We start from the raw sequence: 22,260 nt of genomic DNA on the forward strand, positions 1-22,260 counted from the left end.
TCTGGAACACAGGTAGCATCCCAACTGATTGGAAGAGGGGCCTTGTTGTCCCTCTCTAGAAAGGGAAGCATGATCTCCAGGACTGCAACAACTACCGAGGAGTGATGCTGCTCTCAGTGCCAGGCAAGGTCTTTGCTCGGATAATTATTGATGGGGTTCACCACCATCTGCTTGAGCACTCGCGTCCAGAGCAGTCAGGCTCTACACCAAAGAGGTTTACAATTGACCGTATCCTTGCTCTTCAGGTCCTCACAGAATGCAGACAAGAGTTTCTGCAGGGGCTGCTTGCAGGTTATGTTGATCTACCGAAAGCATTTGATTTCAGTGAATCGGGATGCCCTCTGGAGGATTCTGAGTATTCGTGGGGTGCTACCAAAACCGATCAATCTGATGTCTGAACTCTACTCTGGTACTGAGAGTGCTGTGAGATGCGGTGGTACCATCTCTGACTTATTTAAAGTTGTTGCTGGAGTTTGCCAGGGGTGTGTACTCGCCCTCACACTTTTCAGCGCTTGGATGGACTAGATTCTGCAAAGGCTGTTGGAGAGTTCAAGTTGCGGTGCATCATTTTAGGGGCCCTCGAGGTGCTGAATGAGGAGTCGGAGCCACTGGAATTATGGGTTTCCTGGGTCAAAACTAAGATCCAGACTTTCAATAACATCTTGGATGCTGCTATCTTGTCTGTACCTGTTTGTGATGAGCATGTTGAGGTCATCGAGAAATTCACTTACCTTGACAATGATATTCATGTCTCTGCTGATTGTGAGCCAGAGGTCAACAGGCATCTGGGTTGGGCTTAGGGAGTCATGGATTCACTGGATTATGGGGTGTGGTGCTGCCGGTACCTGTGCAGGTGGACGAAAGTCCGAATCTTCAGGTCCTTGGTGCTTCCAGTCTTGCTCTATGGATGTGAAACTTGGACTCTGACCAAGGATCTGCGATGGAGACTGAATTCCTTTGGTTCCAGGTTTCTTCGGAGAATCCTTGGCTATCGCTGGTCAGACTTTGAGTCCAACGAGCAGTTGCTGAGAGAGACTCAAATGAGATTTGTCACCTGCATAGTGCATGAGCATTAGCTGCGGCTGTTTGGACATGTGGCTCATTTTCCTGACGATGATCCTGTTCGGAGGCCAATGGGCTGACCACGTACCTCGTAGTTGCAGCAGGTTGATCAGCATCTCAAGGAGATGGGGATGTGCCAGGCATCTGCCTGGGGGATGGCCACACGGAGGCCCCTGGAGTACTGGTAGAAAGTTGATGCAGCGCTGCTCCGATACATACTCACTCACCTGAAATGACCTGATCTGCCAAAACGTCAACAATGGCCAAAAATTCTGAAATTGTCACTTTTCATCCGATTGACTTGAAATTTGAACAGGATTTTCATATCACCTCACTGAATTCAACCCCCAATCATTTTTTGAGGTCAACATAAGCCAAAATGTCAACATCGGCCAAATTTCTGAATTCCTGAATTTTCATCTGATTGACTTGCAATTTGAACAAGATTTTTTATTAAAGTGACCAACATGCGTCACGTGGTGTGGCATTCATATTGGATCTAATGGAAAGTCTTTTAAATTCATCGAAGGAGAACCGATCAATGCAACATTTAACTAAAGATGATTAACCGATCAATGCAACATTTCACTAATTGGTCAGCTACCCATGGGAAATGTGGTTTGATAAAGATGACGACATCGGTTACGTCATCTGGCGGCCATATTGAACCTGGCCAGGCCCCCCGTGGAACCCCTTAGACCACGATTATTTTTTTAATGGCAAAAAAAAGTTTGGTGCATCACTGGTGATGAAAATTGCGGTGAAATTTCATAGAAATTGTTTGAGTCGTTTCAGAGAAGCAAGCAAAGATGTATTTTGGGGTACAATCCCCTTTACACTGCTTTTAAGCCCGATTTTTCTCATGTCATAAACAAACTGTAGTACACCATGGGTGATGAAGCTTGTATTCAAGTTTCATCGGAATTGTGTGTGTCATTTCGAAGAAGATAGCAAATACCTCTTTGGGGAGGGGGGGACAACCCAAAATCCTAATCGAAATCCTATGTGTAGTTTCAGAGAAGAAGTTGCAAGTATTTGTGGACTGACGGACGGACTGACGATGTGTCATCCCATCAGCGATCCGGAACTACGTTCCAGATGAGCTATAAATGAAGAGTTGGAAGAAAAAATAATTATTCCTTCACTTTTGGCTCATCTTAGTTTTATTGCAGCCCTCTTTTATTCCTTCTTTGTTCTTTATAAATGTCTTCTTTCCTGTTCCGTTTGATTGCAAAAAATAATGTTCCTGACCCATATCTTCTCAAAGGGTTGGCAGGATGGCGTAGTGTCACAAACTCGTCTCAAAGCTGTCTTGCCAGGGTTTGAATTCAGACCCATCTATAAACTGTCATCCTGGTGTTTCACAGGCAAGGTGATTCATCAGTGAGTATCGTACCTTGGATGGAAGATAAGCCAGGTGTCCTGTCTGCTATCATCAGTTGGTGATGATAAAGATCCCACGGTGTCCTTCACCAAGAGATGCGAGTCATCACCAGCATCCTGGACAAATAACAAATTCCTGCCCTGTCTAACCGCTGAGAAGACAATGACAAACCTCCAGGTATCACCTTTGCCAAGTACACAATCAATCAATCTTCTGAAGCTCTCTCTTTTTTTTCCACTCACAATTGTTATATTTTCTAATTCTCTACTCTCTTGATGGTGTGTGCACCTGGCATGGATGGTGTGCCTCCATTTCTGTCTTTCACTTCCCTTCTTCCAATTCTTTCAAATTCCTGCATTCTGTCATGACCGATGTACTTCTTCTACTCACACCTCGAATTAGGCCTCATCAGTGTGAACCTTAACTCACACATTACACTTCATTTTGCCACACTTTCTGTGATATGTTTTAAGGTGATATCGATCCTGTCTGATTTTATGCTTATTCTGATGCATTAGAAGAATGAAAATAAAGCATCAAGTAATATCATCTCCTTTTTCGGTGCAGGGAAAGACAACTTGATTTGAAAATGGACACATTTTGCCTTACACACAATGGGAGCAGGTTGGTGCAACCACCGCACTCCATGGGTACAAAATTGCTTCCAATTGCAAGTTGTCGCTACTCCTCGTATATAGGTACACTATCCTCCGCTCCTCCCCCCCCACCCCCTAATCTCCCCACTCTCCCCATGTTAAGGTGGAAAAAATCTTATCGTGGTGTTTCAATAATAAACTAGAAGGGCACTTGGTAGAGCGCATCTCTCCATGCTACATATCGGTTTCGCCCTATCTCTCAATGGTGAAGAATCACTTTAAAAATTCTAGTAGTCAGATCCGGATCCGGATCTTCACCAGTTCTCTAATATAAATCTAATCAGTTCGTCCTTCTCACACACCCAACCTGTCCACAAAATTTTCATCCAGATCCGTCCACAACTTTTTGAGATATCCTGTACACAGACAGACAGACAAACAGACAGAAAGTGGTGAAAACACAACCTCCTTCACCTTCGGTGGCAGAGGTAAAAATGAGTATAACCACAAACTATTCAATAAATTCTGTCCGACATATAATTTGTGGTTTAACACTATTGGAGGAAACCCAACGTCCTTAGAATTCAATGATTATCACATCCGGACCAGGCGGTCTCAATCTCCTCGGCCGAGAGGTAGTTCGCTGGCAAGGCCACAATGATCTTGGGCTCACAAAGGTGCTCAAATGAGTCTTAATGCATGAATTATGTGTCTATATTGCCTGTCAGAATTTTCTAGCCATCATATGACTGCATTTGGATTGTTTATCACTTGTATCTTGTAGAGCCTCATATGTGATTTCTCAATTTTTGTGACTCGCCCTGATAGTTCACATACAGTATAACATTCACAGAAATGGTCCGTCAATTGATTTTGTGTGCACATAGAAGTTGTGGTTCAGGAAAATATGTACAGGGGGAGGGATGGGGAAGAATTAAAATGTCCACCACACCTGTAATTGGAAGTATAAGATGTCGGTGAATCGAAAAAGCCAAAGAAAATCGAACAGAAATATCAAGCCAATAGATGGCGTGAATAGACACGCAATTTGAGTTCCCACTCACAGAAATACGAGGAAATCTCAACACAGGCCAAAAGTCCCATCCTGCCTGCACCACATCCACACCTCCCAACCCCAACCCAATAATCCAATCAATAAGTGTGCGCACACCACAAAGCCAATCCAACCCGACACACAAAGCACAGATTTGAACGCCACGCCCGGTGTTAAATAGCTTTGTGCTACAACATTCAGGTTGTCTATCCTCTAATCAGTGCACAAGCTCATCCAGGAGTTTTATAAAAACTTTCCAAATATACTGAAATGAGAGAGCAACGACCTTGAACCGCAGTCACATGCTGACAGGTAGTAATTTTTCCAAGGCTTTTGAATTCACAGTTTTGAAGCGTTTCAGGAGTCACAGGAAGCTGATCTGGCCTTTTGCGACAAAACATACAATGTGACAGTGTGCAAACACGTATGCCTTGCAAACTTGAGATATGTCAAGGACAGATGTGTGTATGCAAATACATATATGAGCAGTCTACGTGGCTATTTTGCCAGTGTGACATTCGTATCTATTAAAACAGATTATGGCTACACAGGTCAGTGACTGATAGGGTTTTTTTTTCAGATAAACATTCCACATCAATTCCACAGCACATTCGTGCTGCAACTGGATGCTGCTGCCTTGGGTTCAAATACCATGTACTTTTGTCCATCCTCGACTCACTTTTTTGACAGCTCTCACTCCTCCCTCGTCTACCCACCCAATACCCACCACTCCATTTCAGTGTGGGGACATTTTCAGGGTTACTTCTTAGCCTGAAATGCTGACTCGTACACGTGGATGTCCTTTTCCCTATTTCTGTCCAATGTAATCCTATAAAATTCATTTGAAAGTATCACTTTCGTTTCTTAATGCTGTTGTCCCACTTGTCATCTACAAATGCACAAGTAATGTAAAAGGATGTAAAAGGATGTTGGGATGAGAGGCCAAAATAATGTAAACAAACTGGGGATGCTCACAAGAGATTATCACATGAAACTTCAATCCTTACATCTTTCTTTGAATAATGTTTGTTGACTGTCCATCCTTTCATCCATTTGCAAGGAGAGTACATGTTGAAAGTTTCCATATACAAATTCAACCAGTAATATATTAAACATATAACACACACACACACACACACACACACACACACACACACACACACACACACACACACTTCATTAATTGTACAGTATCAGAAAGCTATTTCTGAAATGGAATATAATTTAAAGGATTTCTGTAAATTATGTTCATTTCACAACATCCTATATTAAACGTCATTTAAATTGTAAACCTCAAAACATTGTTCCCTCACCAAAAAAAAGAACCTTAACCTGTCAGCAAATGAATGGTTTTATGACTGCAAGGATCATCAGCTGGGCACCATTAGTATATGTAAAATGTTGCTTCTGGGATGCCCATTTAAATGAATGGGAAAGAAGGGAAAAACTATCTGACCCAAGCCCCAAAAGCTCAAAATGGGGGACTCACTTCCTCCCCCTCCCATACAAGCAAATGAAAAATTGAGACTTACTGATTAAAGCACTTCTTTCCCCCCAACATAATCACAGTCCTTTCATATTTTCATTATACTCAAAGAGCGAACCAATGAATATTTGCCCATGTTCTACTTTAGGGAATAACTTCATTTTCTTCTAACATTCATTTCCATCGAGTATATTCACAAAGAATAACTTGTAACTTGGTTCTTGGTTTAAGTATCTTTGTTGAGCATCGATGAAATGATAAACTTCTCTTAATGTTCTTGTTTGACCACCTCCTGAGCCACATATCATTTTGTCGATTCCTTATATTTTTCATAGTCTTTCCAAATTCAACATTATTTCTGATTTATGAAAGTATGATATTTATTTCGTGAAAGTTCTTCTCAAAATTATTTGAAGCAAGCTGTTTTATTTTTGTGTCAAAATGAGTCAGCCTGGAGTCAGCCAAGCTCCCTTGCCCGAAGCAAAAATGTGAATCCCTTCCTTTGAGAAACACACCAAAAAAAAAAACATTGCTTCCTTATTTCCATGAACTTGTCCTATTTATTGTCAAATGTGAACTTTGGCTTGTTTCATTCGGAGAATGGGGTATTCAGAGTTCTCTGACCTTGCAGATCAATCTTTTTCACAAGAGGAGAGGTGAGATCCTTACACCGATTCATTAATCGTTGTTTTATACAGAATTAAATCACGATACGAATAATAATTATTGTATTTTTTTTTCTGACAGGTTGTCCCCAATAACAACATCATTGATAACTGATGTTGAAAATGAAGCCAATGAATATCATGAAGAATGGCAGAATATGAATGAAATCCTTATAGATCTTCAATCATTTTGAAGAGAAGTAAATGGCATCATTTTTCAGTGGTTGGAAAACCTTTCACACCTCCTGATGTTGGATAAGTCAAAAGAAAGGTGAGAAATTATCCCCCGTCTCTCTCTGTCTCTGTCTCTCTCTGTCTGTATGTGCGTGACCCAGGGTCCTCCCGTCTATAATCGGGTTACCTAATTAATCAGGTGGTTTAACTACCAGGGAGCCACACCCTCGGTACGCCTTGTCCGAACCGGATCACTCTACCGGATCGGATCACCTTTCTGGATCGGATGCAGCCGAGCGACACTGCCAAGGACGTACCGGCTAAAGTAGGAACGGATCGTTGGGAATAAATACCCGGCTAAAATTGGATTTGAACCATGCTGGACCAATGAGAGAAAAGCCAAAGGCGAGCTGGGAACATTCCTAATGATAATTATTTATTAACAGCAAGCGAGGAAAAGCATGTGGTTTGACAAAGATTTATTGGGTTTGTAACACAGGGAAAGAGGAGAGAGGTGTGGTGCGACAATAATACAAGCATCTTACTAAAGCATACACAGGGCAGACTTGACACGAGATTAATAAGAGTAACAACAATAATGTTCTTCTCCAGGCTTACTTAACAGACAGATGCCAGCACACTCAGACACACACAGAAAAAGAAACCCCAATGAGAAGGGACTTTTGCAGCAAGTGAGGGAGGGGGTTGAGGTTAGAGCTTTTGGTACCTGGGCGTTTCGGTGGGGGGATGCTCCGTGGTGCGGTACCCGGCAATAGTCGCGTTCTGGCCACAGCCGCACATGTGGAGATAGTGTTCTGAAGGAGGAGCTTGAGTGGAGAAGGGCAGAGTCCAGAGGGCGAGGGTGGAGCAGTAGGCGCAACCAGGTAGGTGGAGTCGAGAAGCAGGAGGCGAGGTCGACGTAGTGTGGGCGGAGCCGATGAACAGGAGGCGGTTCGTCGACGTCGTGTGGGCGGAGATGAGGAACAGGAGGTGGGCCGTCGAGGTGAGACGTGGGCGGAGTCGAGAAGCACGAACACTCCGCTTGAAAACACCCACACCGAACACACACTTCTAGACGGAGGAGCTTCCCCATCTTTTATAGAGCCCGGAGCTTGGGGGAGGGGCCATGCTGAATCCGACGTCATCGCCCAAGCCGGCGTTCTGACTGGCCCCGACCCCTCAAGTTATCCGCCAGCCTGGGCCGGGTTTCAGGCAGATGCCGATACAGCCCGCCCACCTGGGTGCTAAAGCGTACGTGACTCATCGCACATGTCTGGTTTTGGGTAGATGGTGGTGCACGTTTATGGTAGACGAGACGAGGGGCGAGTAGGCAGAGGGTACTGTGGGTTGTTGTGGAAGCTCAAAGCAATAGTCTAGCACAAAGCGCACGTCAGGGTTTTTTGCCTCAGAAAAGAAAAGAAAAAGAGTGGGGATGAAATATGAGGGGGAAATGATTTAATAACCTAACTATAAGTCCATCGCAACGCACTCCCTTGTCTTCCCACTAAACAAAAGGAAGGGGTCTATCTACACGTATATTAATGGCATAACTGTCTCGGGACACCTATCTGTGTGAGAACCGAGAACTCGGTTCCGAGAACCGCAACAATATGTACATATATTACGTTAACACTGAAATAAACATGAAAATGAAATAAATACAGTATTTTTTTTTAACAAAAACATGACTTTTACCTTTTAAATTCATGCCAACACAGCAAGGTGAGTGATGGTAAACATACGTTCTCACACTGTACTCTGCCGTAAAGAGAAAACACAAGATTTATCTTGGGATGATGCTGTTCGAGAGGGGAGGGTGGAGTGGAGTGGGGGAAAGGTGAGCGGCGAAGGTGATTTAGTGAACGGAAAAGCAGAATTAGCTTTATGACAATGGTGCCTGCAGAATTGTCACAAGTCACAACGGAGAAGGGGAACAGGATCCTTAAATCACCTTACCTTGAACCACAATCTTCCCTGCTTGGAGACCAAGGTATGAGATGGCATCATCTGCCATGTGATAAAAACCTGTTCCATGATAAATCCCTTCACCTCGATTTGTTTCATGAGCTGCACATGAGAATATGTGTTTGAGAACGGGGGTTCGAATCCGGGTGTCAGAAATTAAGTGTTTTGGCAACAAGGTTTGAATCCGTAGCAGGAAAATGAACGTTTGGGAATTACGTTTGAAAGGTAATGAAGGTTTGAAGGGAAATGAACGTTTCCGAATGAGGAAGAGTATTTCCGACAATCATTGACCCGTAATGGCGGACCGTACAGATACCGCATTTGCTCCACGAGCCAAACGATGTGACTCGATATTTTCACTCAATGTCATACCCTTTTTCTGACTTTTGGTACAACTAACATTGGCCATCGCTTTACATTTGGGCTCATTAAAAACTGGGTTTTTTTTTTTTTTAACTGTGTTTTAATGATGTTGGCCAAAAGATTAATTCATGTTATTGGATGTGAAATCCTCCACAGATGACTGGTTGGCACCTTGTAGGTGTAAAAGTTTGGATGTTGGTTGATTTTTTTTTTTTTGACGATTTACACAGTTGCAAACTCTACCACTTTAGGCAGTAGTCTATCACTTTTGATATACGGTACTTTAACAGCAGACCGTTTGTTTAATTCCGCAATAATAGCAAAAATACCGCTTTCACAAAAGAATGTTTCATCTAAGTTTTTGATAGATTTTCATGGTGTCACAAGGTTTCTGTCGGCCTTTGGGCTTTGAGTATAAATTAATCAAGAAAACCCAATTATTCTACTTAAAATTTGCAATAAAGAGGGTCTTGCAATGTACAGATTTAAGGTAAAAATTACAAAACTTCCCTACCTCGGGAGCCGGAAAGGGGAACACTCCCTCCCAGATCCCTCCTCTCCCTCTCAGCCTTCACACCGCGTGTCTTTTCCATCCTGCCGGAGTTTACCCTCTCAATGTTGGCAACTGTGGATTTGTGTTGTATTAAACCTGTGGAGTGTCTGGGCATTACCCACATAGGAAGTCAACCGACTTCCTGATTACAGTGAAAATGCTGGTGTGTTGTCACATTTTTTTTTGACATGAAAGTCATGCTTCCAAATCATTTGCCGAGTTAATTTCCCCAGGAAATAACCAGAAAAATTGGAACAAAATTGAGGTAATCTGAGGCACATTCATCCACCCATATAATGTAGCAACGTCCAAAACAGCTTTTCACGAGCTGTTGCCAAGGCAGCCTTAAGTCCAGAAATACATGATATTGTTTGCCACTCCCTTCCCTGTCGGATCAGGTTATGGACTGCAATCATTTATGGAATACAAAAGCACATGCATCCCCGAGAGCCAAACCAGAACGTATGAAATAGACACAAACGATGGATGAACAATAAGTTCACAGGCTGATACTAAAAGATGTCAACAACCGAGAGCGAAAAACACATTTTCCCTCCATAATCCTGTTATACAATTTCAAACCTTTTTAAATGAACAATCACTCTTACCCCACACTCGAGCACGGACTTTCTGACCTACTCTGATACATGTAGAAAATTGAAAAGACAAAAGGGCAGCAAATTCTTTAACGACTTTGCAGCACATAGGCGGTTCAGGTGCTGACACCTGACTCATGGTAAGATTCCAGAAAAAGCACAAGCAGGAAACAACCAATTAGTGTCCAAAGGTCTCTGTTTGTAGAATGCCCAACAATGACAGCATTAATATTTAAAATCCAAAATTTGCATTTCAGTTGAAAGCACGTCACATTTTTACAAAAACTTTGGATATCAGAGTTGAAAAATTGCCCAAAGTCTAGGAAAACATTCCAATGTGGCAAACAGATATGGTGGAAATATGCTGTTCCGTTTGTATTTCCTGACATATCAGGTGCACTTGTTTCTCCAAAGACCAAAAGATTCAATGATATGAAATATTGCCAGGTCTGACTTTCAAATATTTACATCTTATGCTTCCCTCCTCACCAACTGCGTGAACATATCCAAAGCCGATTTCTCATCTTTGATTGAAGCCAGAATGTCATAACTCGTGTGAAAGCCAAGAGGAGGGGAAAGAAAAAAAATTAATTGAGGATGCATGTGCATATGCATGCATGCGTGTGCGCACACACAAACATGCACAAATTCTCAAGACCAAGGACACCATACCAACAGCTTTAAAAAGATGGTGGGACTGAGTCAATCAGACAAATGTAGATTTTGCAAGGTAGAAACAGAAAGCTTGAGTCACCTATTATTGGAATGTAAAAACTCTTGTCAGAACAGCTGTACAACCAAAGGCACAACAAGGTATGTACAGTAATCCACTGGCACATCTGCAAAAATTTAAACATCCCAGTTCCAAAAAAAACCTCATGGAAACATGAACCAAAAGCAATAATTGAAAACAAGGAAGTCCAGTGTGAACATAGAAAACAAAGCATTGCGATTGGACATAGAGTAAACTCGGATACAAAAAGGAAAATATGGCATTGCCAATTGAGGTTTCAGTACCAATTTATTTTGGTCTAAATAACACAGAAATAAAGTAAATGGCCAAATATCAAGACCTCAAGAATGAAGTGAAAAGATCTTGGAAGCTGAAGAGTGATAAAATTGGAGAAACAGGAATGATAAAAAGAACCCTACAACAATCTTACAAACCATCCCTGGGAACATTACCACAAACAAACTACACCTGGAGTCCATCCAGGGCTCAGTGACGACCTTGAATAGAGCCCTGAGAAACAAAATTCCGAGAACAACACAACCTCACAACTTAGCCCGTGAATCGACATCTTCACTAAAACGAAGGTGGAAACTTTGAGTCCTGGGAGGACTCCGTTCCACTTTCAGTAACCCGAATTAGTGCGATAATAATCAATGATACACAAAAACACACTCATCTCAAACATTTTGACAGTGTCAAACAACATTTCAGCTCCAAAGGGGAAATCACACAAGTGTGAATTATATGTTGAGGACATTTAAGCAAAGTGAACAGTATGTAATTGTGGATGCTAGTCAATGGATGAGTTAAACTCGAGTGTTTATAGAACACCTTACCCTACACAGTCTTGAGAAAAAGGACATGGGAAGGGTCTTTTGAGGTATTGCACAAGACAATCAGTGCTAAGCACCTCCATATTTGTCTGATACTGAATATCACAGTTACTCTGCCCTCAGGACATGAGATAGTATAAATATTTTGTCCAAGTGTTACTAAACGGAAGATTTTTTAAAAGAAAGTGCCAAGAAGGAAATTTGTGTTCTTCAGCGTTCAGGAAAACAATTCAATTAAAATAAAATAAGACTAGAAAAAAAGTTTTGGAGATTTACCACCACTCATGCACCGTCTTTTACACCACCTTATTAACACGTCAAATTGATTAAATTATTTATGCCTGTTGGTTGTGTCCTTTATGACGTTACCAAAAACAATAGGTTTCCCGTTTGGAATAATTTTCTTTTGACTGCCAGGCAGGCAATCAGTGTAAAATATTACCTTAATCCTCTCTACGCATGCGCAATCGGGACGACATTCCATACACTTTGCCAAATTCAGAGCCAAAGTACGGGTTCGTGTTCCGATTCATGTTCCAATTCGTGTTCTACAGGATTAAAAAATATAACATTCAATTCAAATTAAGTAGTTCTTCGATCATAGACTGATATCTGCATACAGACAGACAGACAAACAAAGTGAACCAATTGCTTAGCACCGCTTTTCGCTTCACACATGCAGGACAATAAAATGATAGATTCAGTTATTGAAATAAAATACAGAAGTGACGAGCCAAATGATCCCTCCTTTTGCCTAATTTCTTGTCCTACAGTGTATAATATCCTGAAAATATATTACATGCAGAAAATATCAATGTACAAGTTTCCATGAATTACAATTGACAGATCAACACTGCACATTACTTTTCAATGCAGGATCTAGAATATGTCATTGTGTAATTTGGTCAACTTTTCATATAGAATCTGGAAACTTGTAATTTTTCACTTCCTATGTTTACAGTGAACACAAAAACAGCTGTTTGAAATTTTTTTATTCATAAGCAGTCACGAAAATGCAAAATTTGAGAAATCGCCATATTTTACCCATTATAGCACATTCAGAGATAACAAAAATATCTGTTCAGCTAAATTTAACCCAGTGAGGCATTATTTACGAACCCCCAAAAGATGACAGCCAAATATGCACAAAAAGGACGTTCTGTAGTACTGAGAACATACAACTTGAATGGATGTGCAAATACAAAACTCAAAGATGCTTAGGCATATGTAATTATTTCGTCATCCAAGTCCTCATTTTCCTCGTCATCGCTTGAATTCTCATCAATTGCGACAATGTTGCATGTGTCCTCAGCTCCTTCACACTTGCAGAGCTCTGTACAGGCTAGATTATGTGCCTTACAAGAGCACCGTCCACTGCACTTAAGCCCCTGTCACACCTTGACGATTTAGCCAGCATATGGCAACGTATCAAAATTTATCTAAAACGCTGGCGTACGCTGAACTATTGATGTTTTTTTCAGTTTTGGGCATATAATAACGAGTTGGACGTATGCATAACGTATTAGTAACGTACACAGAACGATTCGATAACTTATAGATAACTTATACCAACGAATGCTTAGCGTGTTGTCAGCGTTCACAACCTTTGCCCAACGGTAGTCTAACTTATGCATAGCGCGGCAGCGTATCACCGACGATCACGTGGCGTAGTCTATTAAAAGGCTGCCGCTCGACGATTCAAATCATAACCGCACAAGACATCGAAGTGTCAACATCACCGTCATGCTGAAGAAAACTTCGAAGAATGCTGCCAAGAAGTCTCCTGGCTGTTGCCGTGGACACAGACGTAAGGAGGATCCATCATCACCCACACCCTCCCCATCACACTCACCCTCTGATGGAGAGGATGCTGGTTCCAACGCCTCTCGGGCATCGTCGGTGGCATCGATAGCTGCGTCCGTGGCCTCCACCTCCTCTCAGCCAACCCTTGCGAAGAAGAGGGCCAAGAAGACAGTTTTGTCTTGATGTCAAAGAGGAGCAGCTCATGTGCGATTTCCTTCACGAGAACGCCATCCTCTGGGACATCAAGAAAACTGACGAGCGGAGGGTGGACAAGAAGGCAAAGCTCTGGGAGGATCAAGACAAGGCCATGGGGAAGACTGTCGAGCACCTTTAAGGGTGGTTCAAGTCCCTGCAAGACACCCACACCCGTCTGGACAAAAACAAGAGTGGTGACGGCGCCCTGGAAATGACAGAGGGAGCAGTGGTTGAAGGCAAATTTTGGCTTCCTCAATACTGTGGTCTGCCATCGTACTGAGCCCGTCAACAGTGTAAGTACAAACACATATTAATATCAATACTAATATTTATTTATATTAGTTTTACTGTACTACAGATCTCTAAGCAAATTAATCATTGATTACTACAAATCATTGAATTTGCCTCGTATTTCTGCCTTGTAATTTACTAATCAATTGTCATAATTGCAGGTAAAGGAAACCATTGCAGCACACAGCGGGGACCTCGAGGCTGCCGAGGCTGCCTGTGCAGAGCTCGTGGTTGCTGACGACAGCACGCCCTCCCGTCCCCTCTTCATCCTCACAGGGCAAGGGGAAGCGTGGTCAGGACGATGACCAGTTGCTGCAGACACTCCAGAAGAGGGTGCACGAGTCTGGGGAGCTCCTCAAAGTTCTCGCACAGCCTCAGCCCATCACAGCCACCGCAGCCTTCACCAACTACGTGTGTGACAGCCTGGTCAGCATGTCTAAGCGCAGGTTCCGGAAGGCAAGGTCACGCTTCAACACCATCCTCAGTGAGCTGATAGATGAGGAGAGTGATGAGGAAGAACCTCCCATAGTCCCCACCTTCCCTGCTCCTGCTTCCGTGCGAACAGGTTTAGCCCAGTTACCTACACCCCCATGGCGTCGGAGATGTACCAGCCACCTCGCCACATGTGGAGACACAAGGCACCGGCTACGTCAGTCTGGGGCTCACAGACAACTGACTATGTGGACCCGTACATGTAGCAGCCACTGCAGCCACTGCAGCCACAGTACCAACAGCAGCAGCCTCAGTACCAGCGAATGATGCCTCCTCCCCCTCAGCATGGGTTCCAGCTTCCTCCTCCTCTGATTACGCAGCAGCCAAGCTCCGCCTCTGCATCTGCTGCTATATGCTTGGCTGACGAGGTACTGAACCAGAGCCCAAGCACCTTTGACACTAGCGGTCAGAGTCTGTATAACATCTCTGGACTCTCAGGAATGCTCAACCTGTCCAGTGGTCCTGATGCTGCAAGCAGCCCATCTGGGGAGCTGAAGACACCTCCACCACCAGAGAAGAACAACTAGTTGCAGTGACAGTGACAGTTGTGTACTTCTCAAGATTAGCAGAGACATTGTTTCGGCCATGTTTGTGCCATTTTGTATACACGTTTGACCATTGTTATCATGTTTCATTATTTTTCAGAGCACTGAATAAAAGTTGAGCAAACTCTTGATGTTTGTTGATGTTATTTTTTTCATATTTAATTCATAAACAAAAATAAATTATGGCCTTATCCCTTATGTCTTTATCCTTTGTAAATCAATGAAACGATGTTCATTTCAAGAGGAATGTTACTGTCTCTGCGGTCCTTTATTGCCTGAACAATGCAGTAATACAAATATCTAAATCATCCTATCTTGCCACGGAACTGCGCCAGCTGGGGAGTTAACCCAGTGCTTGAGGAGATTCCTCTGTTTCTTTCCGTCCTTGGATGCAGTGTTGTGGCCAGTAGCTGTCTGTGTATCCTCCAAGTGATGTCCCTCTCGCCATGCTCCTGGAACAAGGTCACGGTTCTCATTCTCTGCCCGGTCAAGCTACTGGTTCTGTAGTCCTGGGTACCTGGAATTTGAATTTGATTTTATTTACTTATAAAGCGCACCTATAATAAAAACATATATTCTAATGCGCTGTACAATAAAAAGTAATATAATGATACATATAACATTTAAGGTAAATCATATAATTTTTATAAGCATAGGCTAAAAGTTAAATTGCATTGTATACTGTATAATATATGCTATGTAAACATGAATTACCTGGTCCTCATGAAGTTGTGCAGGATCAAGCATGCTTTGACAATGAGCTTGACAGTGGAGGGGTGATGCTGCATTGTACTTAGCAGAACCTGGAATCTGTTAGCCAGGATGCCGAATGCATTTTCTACTACCCTCCTTTGCTCAGCTCAGCCTGTAGTTGAAGATGCGTTATTCATTCATCAGACCCCGGAGGCTGCATGGCTTCATCATGGTTGGTCGTAAGGCAAAGGCATCGTCACCGATAAAGAAGTAAGGTACATCTTGGTTGTTGTTTGGAAGAGGCTCAGGGTCAGGGAAACCAAGGGTACCGTCTTCAGCGCATTACTTCAGCTCACAGTCATTGTATATCTGCGCATCTGATGCTGATCCAGTACCGCCGACATCTGCGCAAATGAATTTGTAGTCAGCATCCACAAGCGCCATCAGAACAATGGAGTAGAATCCTTTGTAGTTGAAGCATTGGGACCCACTCTTTGGAGGACAGCGGCAGGCCACGTGCTTCCCGTCAAGTGCCCCACATGTATGGGGAAAGTTCCATCATTGGAAGAACTTGTCAGCTATGGTGTGCCAACCATCAGCAAACCAGCACCTCATCCACGTATTTGTCAATAATGGCTTGACAGACTTTTCTGACCACTAGGGACTGGGTGTTGTGAGGGACCCTGTTGTGAGGACCACTAGGGACTGGGTGTTGTGAGGGACCCTCCATCTGAACTTCATCAAGGCATACTTGTTTCCAGAGGCAAGGTGACGCAAAGTCAGTGCCAGCCTCATGCCAGGCTCAAGCGGATCCCTGTAGAAGGTGTACTGTTGGTTATCCTTGGACCCACTCTGGCTAGCAGCTCGTCGAACATCGCTGGGGGCATACGCAGGAAGTTGGTGAAGAATGCATGGTCATCGTTACGGAGTTCCACCATGAGCTGGTCATACATGCCAAAATGGCATCGCCTCCCGATCCATGGTCTCACCCAGTTCCTTCTCCTCGATTCACCTCTCCTTCTCCTGGCTCTATTGGCACACAACTGGTACAGTGTCAAATCGATGAGGTCAAGTTGATGTTGGAGGACAGCTAGTAGGTATTGTCATCTCAGCCTTGCCGGATCCTCCATCTCTCGGATGACATGGACATCTACTCACCATGGAGTCTGGAACACTGACGGGTTCCTCCTGTGAACCCCATTTTTATATACCAATTCCCCTAAACGCTGCCAATATGCCATTATATGGTAGCTGTAAGTTAGAAACATGTTCAGTAAGTTCTGTGGTCGTCCGGAAGACGACAAATACGTCTACATACGTCAATATGCGTTGGAGATACGTTACACATAGGTTCAAAGCGCGTTACTCATGGGTTAGAAATACGCTTCGGGTATGCTAAACATTACCTCGACGTGTTTCGACTTATGAGCAACTTACAACTAGCGTGTGTCGATGTGTGTCAACGATCGCATAACGTGCCTACAACTTATGGCCAGCGTATGCGGAACATGTGAGTCATACGCTGAAAAATTTTGAGCATGCACAAAATTTGTCGACGAGCTCGGCGTACTATGACATATGCCAGCGTGCTCTTAACATATACAAAACTTACCTATAACGTATTCGACGTGTGCCAGCGTATTCGCCAAATTTTTCATACGTCGGCATATGCTGGCTAAAACGTCAAGGTGTGACAGCCCCTTTACTGGCGACACAGGAACACTTCACAAGTTCCACCACAGCCTTCAGTGCTGCTGGAACTTTTGAGACAACTGGGACATAGTGACCGTCCTCCAGTTGTCGCCATCCCAGAGTAGCAGGATCCAGTAGAATTGATACAGCTACTAAGTCTTGCAACCATATGTTGGCTTGTAGGTGTGCACGCAATATACGCTCAGTGATACATCCTTGAGTCGGAAGTAGCTTCTCCACACCTTTGACGATTTGATTTATGTGCTTGCAGTATTTACTGAGATGACCATTGCTGACCATTGCTGACCATTTATGACCATTGCTGACTGATTCAAATCATTTTTTGGGGATTCAGTTTTTACTGTGTACATGCCCTTCAAGATCCATAGAATCATGCTATGTTGTTCATGTGGAACTACATCTTCTGCTGAGTTTTCCAGCGTTCCATTGAAAACCCAAGGGTCCTTTTTGACCTGCTCAATCGATTTACGTAGCACCATGGAAGCTTCGAAGATCTTCTTCATGTTATCATGTGGGTCAGGTCTGTGTACTGCTTCTCCAACTGCTGCGTTTTGTTTGGCTTTGGAATGCATCAGCATAGGCTTATTTGGCAATAGTGTGAACTGAACGAGTTTGACATTCTTCTCGATTTTCTGTCGCAACAATCTCCATGCTGTTTGGGCATTTGAAAATCTTGACCAATATTCAATATCGTGTTGTTTCATCTTCGATACATAGTCCTTTTATGCTTCATCGATGGGTATGATTTCACCTTGTTCGATACGCTTCTGTATTTCAGCAAAGAACTCGATTTCGGCTGCTATATAGTGAACAGTTGTTTCACTATCATCGGTATTGCCACCGGTAGGGGTGTTTGAGGAGGGTAGACTGTCTCCAGCACACTCAAGCTCATGCTTCACAAGTTGCCACTGTTCAGTTATACACTGCTTGTGATACACAATGTCCTGTGACAGTGCATCATTGTCAGATATGACATTAGCATAGTTCACTTTCCACTCTGGGTTGTTGGAGTGTTGCACTATATCATGTATCAGAGTTCCAATATTTCCTGACCGGCATTCGTGCAAAACATCTTGAACTTTGCCTTGGCAGAAAAAGCACTTACTTTTATCGTAGTTCATGGATTTTGAACGAGTGTGTCTTCCTGATACTGACAGTTCTTCAGGTTCTCCATGGTGTGATGAGGTAGCTGGTCTCCCTATGGTTCGTTGAAGAAGACTAACATCGGATGTTGCACAGGCTCGTTTATATCTCTTTACATCACGTTTTATATGTTCTTTATTGATGCTTGCCACGTAGCATGTTCTGTGCCACACAACATGCTTGTCACTTCGATCACCTGCTGTCAAGTCCCCGATTTTTTCACTGAGTGTAATGAACTCACTGTTCCCAAAACTCGCTCTCAAACGAACCGCTGTCAAGAATTTGTCGTACGTTGAAGGTTCCTCAGATTGTGGTGGTTCTTTCAATTGCTCTTGTTTGGAGCTCTGACACTTTATGCATAGTTTAAAGTTTATTTCTGTGCGTGCCCTTTTCTCCAGGGGTTCTTCGCTCTGTGCTATAACTTATCTGCAAATAGAGAAAAAACACATAATTGAAAATTTTTATGTAAAAGACACTACACATATATTGTCTAAATATGCAGGATCAGGCAAAGACATCAGAGTGGTCATATTGATGAGTGTTAGGGATTATGATTATGATGTCTATTATAGATCTTCTACTGCATACACTGTGTCTGAAAATACGAAACGAAATATGTCATCAAAATTTTTGTCGATTTTCGTCACTCGCTGGCCGCCATCTTGGATTTTTGTCATTAGCAATGTTTGGAAAAATTGGAAACGGCTGATTTGTAGTCCTATGTGATCTTAGGAAGTGAAAAAACACAAGTTTCCAGATTCCATATGAAAAGGTGACCATTGTATGAATTGCTACATAACAACATACACTAATCCCTGCATCACGAGTGAAGTGCTCAGATGGGAACAACAAACGACAATGATTATGGGCAGCCCTTCATTTTTGGATGAAGTCTTCGTGATGATCTCAAGTGGCAATGAGGGAATTTAAATCAAGCACAATGTGTGGAACGCTACTGCCAATAAGCCAGATCTGCAGGGCAGATAGATTACCTCAATCCTCTCCAAGTCGTTAGTAAGCCAAAGGTGACATGTTCAATCCCTGGGAGATGCTCAATTCTGATAGGCTTCAAGTTCGTCACTTGAATTGGGAGCTCAACCTCTGTAATACCGGTCAAGTATATTTTGACAAGGTGGCTCATCTCAAGGGTCAAGTGGCTTGCATTACCAGGAGCCACCTTACCCTTAATGCCCCATGAATGTCTCATTAGCTTTCATTATGGAATTATTTGTAAGGCTTTCAAATAGTTCTTGGAACGATACATTTGCAAGAGTCCAAAACGCAATTCTTTTTTCAATATGCAAAACTATGCGATTAGTAAGAAAAATTCTGTATCAACGACATGAACGGAGATACTAAAACATAAAAATAGGAATAGACCGTTTTAGACGATTGCGGTGACCTCGTTTCAATAAAATCTTGAATTCAAAAGTTATTCACACCAAGAATGTTTGTTCGTCATGTCATACATTAATGATAAAAGTCACAAACCAGTATTTTTTGAACAGAGGTAAAACTTTAAAAAAAAATTCAAAAAATATATATATATATATATATATATATATATATATATATATATATATATATATATATATATATATATATATATATATATATATATTGCCAAAAACACTCCATGACACTCACTGATTAACTTTTGAAGGTTTAACAAAGATCTGTTCAGCAATCTGAGAAAAATGGTGACACACACACACACACACACACACACACACACACACACACACACACACACGGCTCTCTTGGAGTATAGATTAATAGAAAGCATGCATGGTGTATGCTGGCAAGATGGCCGAGAGGTATGCACACTTGCCTCGAACCAGTCTAGCCTGGGTTTGAATCTCGGCCCAGCTATAAACTGACATCCTCGTGGTTCATCAGTGTGTGGTTCATCAGTGTGTGTGCCATCCCTTATATCGACGTTAAATATGTGTCCCGTCTGCCACTATTAGTTGGTGGATGTTAAAGATCTCAAGTTGTCCTTTGCGAAGAGTAGGCGAGCTATTGCTGGCACCCTCGCCAAATTCCAAATTCCTCCCCTGTTGTTGTTTCCTATGCAACCTGTGGCTCCTGGTTGGATCATTTCTGGAAGCACGGCTATGCTGATGCAATGCTACTGTTACCAGTAAGCTGGTACTCACTTTGCCGACCTCGGAAGGATGGAAGGATGACAAGTTGAGTCAACCCCACCTGGTATTAATTCAACGACGAGCATGATTTGAACTCAGGACCCTAGGATCCCAGCCCATCACCCCTAACCATGAAGCCAACACCATGCTTAATAACTGTCCTGACCTCCTGTGTTGACTGGCAACCCGAACAGGATTGTAACCCCAGCCATGCATATCAACTATTTTGGCAAAAAAAAGATGCTCTGCACACAGCATGGTTCATGATCTGATGCTCAGTGTGAATAAATATTCAGAAAGGATTCACCCATGCTGAATACAAAACTGTCGGACATGACATATGAATGCTAAATGAGGCTTTTTGCGCATGCGTTACATGTATACATGTACATGGAGAAAGGTACCCGTGCTATGCACGGGAGGGAGCCCAAAAACAAACACAATGCAAAAACAGCGAATGCCAAACCATGAACCAATAAATTCCACATTCCTGTGACACCTTCAGTGGAACGTCAGGCATGGACAGCAGGTTCGTGAAGGACTCAGGTGAAAAAAAATTATCGCAGCTGACCCCCAAAAGAAGTAAGGTGGGTAAAAATTACATGATGTCAAAATGACAAAACTGCAAATTTCGAATCAATGAATGTCATGGGCAGAAACCCTCACATGATTTCCTGATTCTCCTTTGGACTGAATTTTTCGATATTTTCTTCGCTGTCAGCACCATTCCAATCACAAACAAGAAAGAGCAATCAGAGATTACAGACCCTTGCCAGGACTTGTTTTGTGTGGTGTATTTTGTGTGGAAAATAAATGTAAAGATGTACTCAATGAAAGGTCGAAATGGTCTAGTTGTAAATGTGTAAAGGTCAAAAGTCTGAATAGTTGTAAAGATTAAATGGTCTCAAGGTCGAAAAGTCTGAAAATATCTCAAGGGTCAAAATGGTCTAAAGGGTCTTAATGGGTCTAAAGGATGTAATTTGAGGTCTAAAGGGTCGGAATTGTCTGAAGGGGACTAAATGATCTTAAAAAAGCCTAAAAAATATTGAAAGGTGAAAGGGGTCTACCAGGTATTAAAAGGTCTGAAAGGTGTGAAGGCCAAAAGGGTAGAAAGGAGTCACCCCACTCCCACCCCCCCCCCCAGAGTCTTTGGGGTTATAAAAGGTCTCAGATGATCGAAAGGGATTTGGAGGTCTAAGGGTGTATTGGGGTCTATGGGGTCTTAAAGGGCCTTCTGGGTCTCAAGGCTTTAAAGGGTCTTTGGGGTCTAAAGGGTCTAAATGGTCTAAAGGGTCTGAGGAGTCTATCGGGTCTTACAAGGTGTTAAAGGGTGTCAAAGGGTGTGGTGATCAAGGTCTTATGGGTCTAAAAGGTCTAATGTAATTAATACACCTCACGTTCTGTGTGGACAAACAAACAAGCAGTCATAGACTGGTACTTACGAAATCGTCAACTTGACCTCTGACCTTGTCTCATAAAAGCTGTCTCTGGAGAAGGTAGCGACGCAAACCAGAAGTTTCTACGATGATTCTGTTCCAAACCATCAAAAATCGAATGTTTGACCTCACTGTGACCTTGACCTTTGACCGATTTTGACCAAAATATATTCAGCGTGAGCCATCACCCTCCTAAATCACATGGTGTAATTTGACATTGGTAGCTTCTTCCGTTCTTGAGTTATCGTGCCTAGAAACAAACAAACACACACAAACACACACACAAACTAGAACGGGCACTCAGTATAGCGCATACCTTTGCCAACGCTACATTTTGC

The 22,260-nt window shown here is 42.7% G+C and overlaps 2 pseudogenes; both read right to left on the bottom strand.

Annotated features, from left to right (window-relative positions):
- Positions 1 to 15,026: 15,026 nt before the first annotated feature.
- Positions 15,027 to 15,927, bottom strand: LOC147019006 (uncharacterized; annotated as a pseudogene).
- A 1,239-nt stretch (positions 15,928 to 17,166) lies between these two features.
- On the bottom strand, positions 17,167 to 20,698 carry LOC147019007 (uncharacterized; annotated as a pseudogene).
- Between the last annotated feature and the right edge of the window lie 1,562 nt (positions 20,699 to 22,260).

This window comes from Eptatretus burgeri, chromosome 10, assembly GCF_056783735.1.
Source record: "Eptatretus burgeri isolate ZD-2024b chromosome 10, Ebu_testis_v1, whole genome shotgun sequence".
Taxonomy (NCBI): domain Eukaryota; kingdom Metazoa; phylum Chordata; class Myxini; order Myxiniformes; family Myxinidae; genus Eptatretus; species Eptatretus burgeri.